Source organism: Gossypium hirsutum, chromosome A01, assembly GCF_007990345.1.
Source record: "Gossypium hirsutum isolate 1008001.06 chromosome A01, Gossypium_hirsutum_v2.1, whole genome shotgun sequence".
In the NCBI taxonomy this organism is placed as follows: domain Eukaryota; kingdom Viridiplantae; phylum Streptophyta; class Magnoliopsida; order Malvales; family Malvaceae; genus Gossypium; species Gossypium hirsutum.
In genome coordinates, this window is record NC_053424.1 from 37,246,219 (window position 1) to 37,255,549 (window position 9,331).

A 9,331-nucleotide genomic window follows, 5' to 3' on the forward strand; every position below is an offset into this window, starting at 1 on the left:
TTCACGAGTAAGACCTTGTCTGGGACAGTGGCATCGTTTGAGGTTACATGTAAGACCACGTCTGGGACGTTGGCTTTGTACAATTTATGTGATTGTCCGAGTATCTTATCCAATTTCGAATGGTTCATCGGGCAATGATAAGCTATGTTTGAAAAGGTAAAACGAGCTATGTGCCAGGTATGAATTAATTTGTTACCAAGTCAAGGTAAGTAAGTAAGTAATTAGTATTTGTTATAATGTCTTATTGAATAAGTGTGGATGGTGAATTTATATTATAATAATCGAAATTGATAAGGATGTACATAAATGTACTGTTTTTGTCTTCGAATGATATGTGGTATGTTTATTAATAGTACCAAGTATATTCGACCATTTGGATAATGTACATACGATGATATATTATGATGCTTGAGTAGAAGTGATGAATATATGTGAATTTGATTGTTTAATGATGTCTTGGCTTGTAAATGAAGTATGAATTATTTATGTTGGTTTTATAGGTATTCAGCCAGGGTGAGAATTTTGTATAAAACGAAATGTCATGAATGAATGTGGTAGTTTGAGACTAAGCATACTCATATTAGTATAGTAAGCATACTCATATTAGTATAGTTCGGTTAAATTTACTATGAGATAGTTATATTATTACTTGGTTATTTGCTTATAGCTTACTAAGCTATAATAGCTTATCATGTGAATATTTGTTTCTGTTTTTATAGATTTTTTGGAAGTCCAGCTACAAGTTCGGGATCTTCTATGAAACTCATCACACTATCCTCTATTTTGGGTACTTTTATAAGTTAAATTAAAGAATATGGCATGTATAGACTAAAGTGTGTTTTGGAAATGCTGAATTTTTGGTTGTGCATTAAAAGCCATGCGAAAATGGCTTGCCATATATATATATGTGTTTATATTCAGTTTGTATGTGCTTAGTTATGATGTTCATGCTTTTGGTTTAATATATGTGCGATTATGCTTGATTGTGGTGTGTATTATGGTAAGTGTTTGGTGTAATGGAAATGACTATATTAGTAGGCTTGGATTCAGTTTTGGGTTGAAATATTGCTTAAGTCTTTTGATAGATATGTTATATAATATGGTAGTTTAACATCTTTGTGATAATTTGAAGGTGTATTTAAGTATTTATATAACTTGTAAGGTGTTCTGTGGTTCGATTACATGTTTGCAATCGATGTAATTATATTAGGGTTTGTCATGAGTTTGTCATGTAAAAAATAGGACATATATATGCAAAAATATGATGACTATTATAACTTATGCTAGAATTTGTGTATATGTGATATTCGGCCACATTGTTGTAGTTGAATTTAAATTACAATTTACGTGCATATAAGATGCATATATTTCAGACATTATGTTAATTAAGTCTTTGCATGTTAAACTTGTGCAATTATATGAGTTTATAATATGTCTGATAAGTACATGTGCTTGGTGATACAAGTCCATTTGATATTTGTAAATCAGTAATTAAGTATAAATGGATTATGTAGTAAAGTTGACCCTGAAATGAAATGAGTTATTTATGATTGGATGCTTGCTGTTCAATTGAGTTGATATTTATAATTGTATGAATTTTTCATGGTCATATATATATTAAAACCGCAATCATGAATAAAAGAGGTGGTAATAAGACCTAGTTCAATTTTTATATAACTAGTATTTATGAAGGACTTTATTAATAACAATAATATAGTGTTATTATTTAAAGAATGTAAATGTTGATATGATATATGTTTTGTATGTTTTCTTTTAAAATTAAGTTTTAAGCATTGATGCAATTTAAATCTTGAACGGTATTGAATGTATGATTTGCACTAGTAATACACATGTGCTTATGACTTGAATTGCTATGAAATTTTCGGAACAGTATATTTGTTTAGTAATGTCTTGTAACCCCATTTCAGCAACGGATACGGGTTAGGGGTGTTACAGATAGAACGAGAGGGACCTTGGAAATCAAAATCAAGACCAAAGTAATAATGCCGATCACGTACGAAATCCCATCTTCATTGCTGATAATAGGGATCAATGCATCAGACAATATCTTATGCCACTCTTCGATGAGTTAAATCCAGGAATCAGAAGGCTAGACATTGAGGCAACCCAATACGAATTGAAACCAGTGATGTTTCAAATGCTACAAATGGTGGGCCAATTTATTGGTATGCCCACAGAAGATCCTCATTTCCACCTTCGATTGTTTATAGAGGTGAGTGATTCATTCAAGATAGCTGGTGTGACTGAAGATGCATTGAGGTTGAAGTTGTTTCTGTGCTCGTTGCAAGATCGAGCACGAACATGGCTCAATTTATTGCCACCAAGTTCTATATCTACATGGCAAGAATTATTAGAGAGATTTTTGGTTAAGTATTTCTCGCCTAGCAAGAACGCTAAGTTGAGGAATGAGATCACAACTTTCCAACAATTGGATGACGAGTCTTTGTATGAGGCTTGGGAGCGATTCAAGGAGTTACTTGGTAAGTGTCATCATCATGGGATTTCTCATTGTATCCAATTGGAGACATTCTATAATGGTCAAAATGCACATACATGATTGATGGTAGATGCTTCTGCGAATGGTGCAATTTGTCTAAGTCTTATAATGAGGCTTATGAGATCATCGAGAGGATCGCGAGCAACAACTATCAATGGCCAACAAATCAAACAGCTTCAGGAAGACGTATAGCTGGAGTTCATGAAGTTGATGCTCTCACTTCGTTATCAGCTCAGGTATCGTCTATTTCCTCTATGTTAAAGCAATTTACCGCTAATAGTGCTAATAATTTTGCAGCTCAACCACCAAGTCCGTTTGACGTAGTTTCTTGTGTGTACTGTGGGGAAGGTCATTCTTTCGAGAATTGAATCCCGAGTTAGTGTACTATGTGGGGAACCAACACCAAAATAGGAGTGGACAAGGACCCTAGTCTAACTTCTATAATCCTTCATGGCGTAATCACCCCAACTTTTCTTGGAGCAACCAAGGAAATGGACCAAACAATAATTTTATGCAGCATAGACTCAACTAATCTCAAGGGTTTAATCAGCAAGCTCAAAAACCACCTCAAGCTGAATCATCAAAGAGTTTGGAGAACTTGTTGAAAGCATACATGGAAAAGAATGACGCTTTGATCCAAAGCCAAGCAATAACACTGAAAAATTTGGAAAATCAAATGGTTCAGTTAGCTACGAAGCTTCATAATAGATTGCAAGGAACCTTGCCGAGCGATACTGAGAATCCAAGAAATTTGGGTAAAGAACATATCAAGGCAGTGGCATTGTGAACTGGTAAAATTCTGGAACCTCAATTGATTGAGGTCGAAGATAAGCCCGTTGAGAAGAATCAACCAGCTGTTGAAATTCCTACACCAAAAGAATCAGAATCTGCAAAGACTGACAAGGTAAATCCTAACTTAGTGAATTCAGATACTTTAACATCTTCTTTGGAAGTAGATTTACCTACTCAGAAGAGTTTTCCAGTTCAACCAAAAGTTCCATCACCTCCATATCCAAAAAGATTGTAGCAACACAAGCAGAAACATGAGGTGCAATTCAAGAAGTTTTTAGATGTTTTGAAGAAATTACACATCAATATTCCATTGGTGGAGGCTTTAGAACAAATGTCGAATTACGTGAAGTTTATGAAGGATGTACTATCCAAGAAGAAATGACTAAGTGAGTATGAAACTATCGCCTTGACAAAAGAGTGCAGTGCGTTCTTGCAGAACAAGCTGCCACCAAAATTGAAGGATCTAGGAAGCTTAATGATTCCCTGTAACATTGGTGAATCTTACTGTGGTAAAGCTTTGTGTAACTTAGGAGAAAGTATAAACTTGATGCCTAAGTCTATTTTCAAAATGCTAAGGATAGGAGAAGTAAGACCTACAACTATGACGCTTCAACTAGCGGATCGATCTTTAGCATACTCCGAAGGAAAGATCGAGGATGTTTTGGTAAGGGTCGATAAATTTATTTTTCCTGTTGATTTCATTATTCTAGATTTTGAAGCAGACAAAGAAGTGCCGATCATCCTTGGTAGACCTTTCTTAGCCACTAGAAGAACATTAATTGATGTACAGAAAGGTGAACTCACCATGTAGGTTCAAGACAATCAGGTAACTTTAACATTCTTAAAGCGATGAAATATCCTGATCCAACAGAAGAGTGTTCAGTTATGGAAGAGTTAGAAACCTTGATTTCTATGGAAAGAAATTTTGAAGAAGATCCATTGGAGAAAGCCTTAGTGTTTGACCCTTTGTAGGATAAAAAAAGTGAAGAAAACATGGTTTTGGTGGAAGCCAATTTGAGAAATTTTATTCAATCTATACGGTTTGAACCATTGGAGTTGGAAGTCAGAGAATTTGTGCAACCCAAATTATCAATCGAAGAACCACCTACACTCGAACTAAAGGTACTTCCTTCCCCTTTGATATACGTTTATTTAGGTGACTATTCCACTTTGCCGTTGATTATTTCAGCAGAGCTGACAAAAGATCAAGAGGAGCAACTCATTTCTGTTTTAAAGAAATTTAAGAAAGTAATTGGTTGGACCATAGCTGATGTTCAAGGTACAAGCCTTTCATTTTGCATGCACAAAATTATTCTAGAGGAGTTGAAAGAGCTTGAATTGATGGGAAAATGAGGCTCAATCCTATTATGAAGGAAGTTGTGAGAAAGGAAGTGATCAAATGGTTAGATGAAGGAATCATCTATCCTATTTCAGATAGTTCATGGGTAAATCCGGTGCAGTGTGTACCGAAGAAAGGTGGAATTACGATTGTTGAGAATGAGCGTAACGAATTGATCCCAACAAGAACTATTACCAGTTGGAGAATTTGTGTTGACTACAGAAAGCTAAATAAAGCCACTCGGAAGGACCATTTTTTGTTGCCTTTTATGGATCAGATGTTAGATCGATTGGCAGGTAATGAATTCTATTGTTTTTTAGATGGTTAATTCGGGATATAACCAAATAGTTGTAGCCCCGGAAGACCAACATAAAACAACTTTACTTGTCCGTACAGTACGTTTGCTTTTAGTCGAATGCCTTTTGGTTTATGTAATGCACCTGTAACATTTCAACGATGCATGATGGCAATATTCACTGATATGATTGAAAATTTTGTTGAGGTTTTCATGGATGATTTTTCTGTTTTTGGTAACACTTATGATATTTGTTTGAGTAATTTGGCTAAGGTACTGACGAGATGTGAAGAGATGAATCTTGTGCTTAACTGGGAGACATGCCATTTTATGGTTAAGGAAGGGATTGTCTTAGGGCATAAAATTCCAAAGAAAGGAATTGAAGTAGACAAAGCAAAGGTGGATGTAATTGAAAGATTACGGGCCCCAATGAATGTGAAAGGAATCAGAAGTTTCTTAGGCCATGCTGGTTTTTACCAAAGGTTTATCAAAGATTTTTTAAAAATTTCTAAACCGTTGTGTTTGTTGTTAGAGAAAGATGCAATGTTTGGTTTTAACAAGGCATGTTTAGAAGCTTTTGAAGACCTGAAAAATGGTTAATCTCAGCCCTAATAATTATTACACCTAATTGGAGAACATCTTTTGAGTTGATGTGCGGTGCAAGTGATTATGCTGTTGGAGCTGTGATGGGTTAAAGAAAAAATAAAGTGTTCCACCCCATTTACTATTCAGGTAGAACCTTGACAGGAGCCCAAATCAATTATACGGTAATTGAAAAGGAACTATTTGCTATAGTCTTTACTTTTGACAAATTCCGCTCATATCTTATAGGTACCAAAGTTATAGTATTTACTGACCATGCGGCCATTAAATACTTGCTCACGAAGAAAGATGCAAAATCGAGGCTAATTCATTGGATACTTTTACTCTAAGAATTTGACCTTGAGATCCAAGATAGAAAAGTTGTTGAAAATCAAGTAGCTGATCATCTGTCGAGGTTGGAGCAAAATGAGGTAACTCGATCACATGTTCCTATCAACTAGAATTTCCTAGATGAATACTTATTTGAGTGTGCAGATAATATAATCTGAAAGTGTGTAGCTGAAAGTGAGATTGTTGAGATCTTATATCATTGCCATTCATCTCCAAGTGAGGGACATTTTGGTGGTGCACGTACTGAAGCTAAGGTTTTGCAAGTAGGTTTCTTTTGGCCTACACTATTTAAAGATGCTTATGCCTATGTGAAGAACTGTGATAGATGCCAAAGGAGCGGAAACATATCAAGGAGGAATGAAATTCCCTTAACAAATATTTTAGAGACTGAATTATTCGACGTATGGGGCATTGACTTTTTAGGCCCGCTTCCTTCTTTGTATGGGAACAAATACATCTTAGTTGCTGTGTACTATGTATCCAAGTGGGATGAAGCTGAAGCGTACCCTACAAATGATGCTAAGGTAGTCATGCGATTCCTATATAAGCACGTGTTTACGTGATTTGGGACACCAAGAGCTATTATTAGTGATGAAGGTTCTCACTTTGTGAACAAATGGCTTAAGTGGTTGCTTGACAAATATGATGTGAAACACAAGATTGCTACTGCTTATCACCCCCAGTCCAATGGGCAAGTTGAAAGAGTGAACCGTGAAATCAAAGGTATCCTTGAAAAGGTAGTATGCCCTAGTAGAAAAGATTGGTCTTGAAGGCTCGATAATGCATTATGGGCCTATCGAACAACATTTAAAACACCGTTAGGAATGACTCATTATCTGTTGGTTTTTGGGAAGGCATGTCATTTGCCATTAGAGTTGGAAAATAGAGCTCACTGGGCTTTGAAGAAGTTGAATTTTGATCTTAAGCAAGCTGGTGAGAGAAGGATGTTACAATTGGATGAGTTGGAAGAGTTGAGGTTGTTTTCCTCTGAGAATGCAAAAATGTATAAAGAAAGATAAAAAAATGGCATGATAGTCATATACGACCTCGCAAGTTTAAAGAAGGTCAGAAGGTTTTGTTGTTTAATTCAGGGCTGAAGTTATTTCCTAGGAAGCTGAAATCCTGTTGGAAAGGACTTTATACCATCTATCGAGCTTATCCTTATGAAGCTATTGAATTATATGACAATACGGAGGTACGTTTAAAGTCAATGGTCAATGTCTCAAACATTATTGGGATGGTGATGTTGAGCTAGTTGAATCCATGTTCAAATTAACAGACCCTTGATTTTTCATAAACTTGTTTTGTAAATAAATAAATAATTAGGATTTATTTTCTTAATTTAGTACATTTAATTAATTCTGTCTAAGGAGATTGGAACTTAAGCGGGACAACTATGACCCCTCCAACCTTTCTTGGGAATTAATTTAATGTAATTTATTAAGAAGAAATTTTCTAATTAAGATTTAAATTTTTTAGTTTCATTTGTTTTGTTTAAATTTTAAATTTTTATGTTAATAAAAGGAGTCAAATTTGGCCCAAGTACTAATCAGTTTTTTTTAGTGAGATAAAGTCTGAGTTTGAGGCCCAAGATAGCAAAAAGAGGGAAAACTCCACACCTATTGCCACTACTTCCATTGCTTGCCACCTAAGTAACCCTAATGTAGCTAAGTTTTGCTACATGTTGCCCTAATTTTTCCCTATGTAAACCCCTTTTCATTCTACTATTTTCCATATCCCTCAAAGCTATTTGCTTAAACCCCAAAATCCATAAACTTTTCTCTTGTGCTGTCGACCTCAAATCCTGAAAAAAACCTAGTTCTCCTCCCTTTTCTCGAAATCTCCTATAACTGTCGTAAAGAGATCACCGGAGCATCAATGTCGCTGCTGCATATAGCCGCTATCATCACCGTACACCACCATTGCTGCCACACTCTGCCTTTACCATTGCAACCTCGCCGTCGCAAGGTTCGCCGAAGCATATCCTACCCACTTACTGATTTCTCTTTTTCCCCTGTAAGCAGAACTTTGCCAAATTTTTGGGAAAATACCATGTCTCACAAAAGAACTAGATCGTCGAAGACTACTTCTGAAAACCCGATTGTGATCGATAAAGAAGTGAAAGAGAGATTTGATTCAATTTTCAAGAATTAACCTATGATGCCAGAAAAAGGTTTTAACTTGAAGAGTAATGATTTAATGGCTATCCCTATGCCAATTAGAAAGACAATCAATGCTCTCAAGTGGGAACGATTTTGTGATGCTCGTTCGCCTCCCAATGATGAACTGGTTCGAGTGTTCTATGCAAGTTTGACCATACAAGATGCTACTGAGGTCATTGTCCTGAAGAAAAAGGTACCTCTTACTTCTAAGTCCATCAATGATTTGTTTAACTTACCTGATATTGAAGAAGATGAGTACTACCCTATGATGAACAACATAAATTGAGATTTTCTTCAACAAGTACTTGATGTTGTCATAAATCCGGGATCCCAATAGATTATAAGAAAGTATGGAAGACATTCTTGCCGAAAGGAAAACCTAAAACCAGTAGCAAATGTATGGTTTTATTTTGTTCGCTACAGTTTTATGCATATCTCACAGAGTTCCACCATCTCGAAGGAACGAATGCTCTTGTTATATGCAATCTTGACAGAAAAGTCCATTAATGTTGGGAAAATTATTCTCAAGAAGATTTATGACTGTGCTAAAAAGAAGACAGGAAGTGCTTATTTCCCATCATTAATCACTTCACTTTGCTTAAGGGCCCGTGTTAAAACACAAGCGAATTTGAAGGGGAAATATGTCCAAGGGTGCATTACAAGTCATGATCTTGAAAGGCTAGTAGAGAAGGTGCATGAGCTGAATCAAAGTGAGCAAGAAGAACCAACTGAGCCAGATACCGAGGAATCAACAAATGAAACTGAAACTGAATCAGTTATAGCCACAGAAGGAGAAGAAGAATCTAATAAGGAACCAAACAGTCCTAAACCAGTTGAAGAATCTAAAAACCCTGAACCAAGGGTTGAGCCAAAAGAAGAACCAGTCAAGCTAAGTGTTGAACCTGAATATAAAACTCCCATGCCAACTTTTGCAAGTACTTCAAGGAAATTAGAGTTGTCAATGTTGGTGGATATGTGCAAGTTCATGCACAATCAACAACAAACTTACTGTAAATATGCAAAAATTAGAGATGATTCGATTCAAAATACTTTTAAAAATATCTCTAACACTTTTGTTCCTGAGTTCCCAGATGCTATCTTTGAGACATGGACAGAAGATACTGATTATAAAAGCAGAAAATGAGCTAAAGAAGACAAAGGGTGTAACGCTCTAAAAAATCCTGAAATCCAAAAATCTTGAAATCCAAAAAGCCCGAAATCCTGAATTTTCTTTATTTTTGATTTTGATAAAAATTGTGTTTAATATTCTTATCCAAGCAATAATTTTAGTA

At 35.6% G+C, this 9,331-nt stretch overlaps 1 non-coding gene across 1 annotated transcript; it reads right to left on the reverse strand.

The window, feature by feature from the left end:
- Positions 1 to 2,416: 2,416 nt before the first annotated feature.
- On the reverse strand, positions 2,417 to 2,523 carry LOC121207622 (small nucleolar RNA R71). The gene has a single exon (XR_005902718.1). It is a non-coding gene; the product is annotated as a small nucleolar RNA R71 (small nucleolar RNA).
- Positions 2,524 to 9,331: the final 6,808 nt, after the last annotated feature.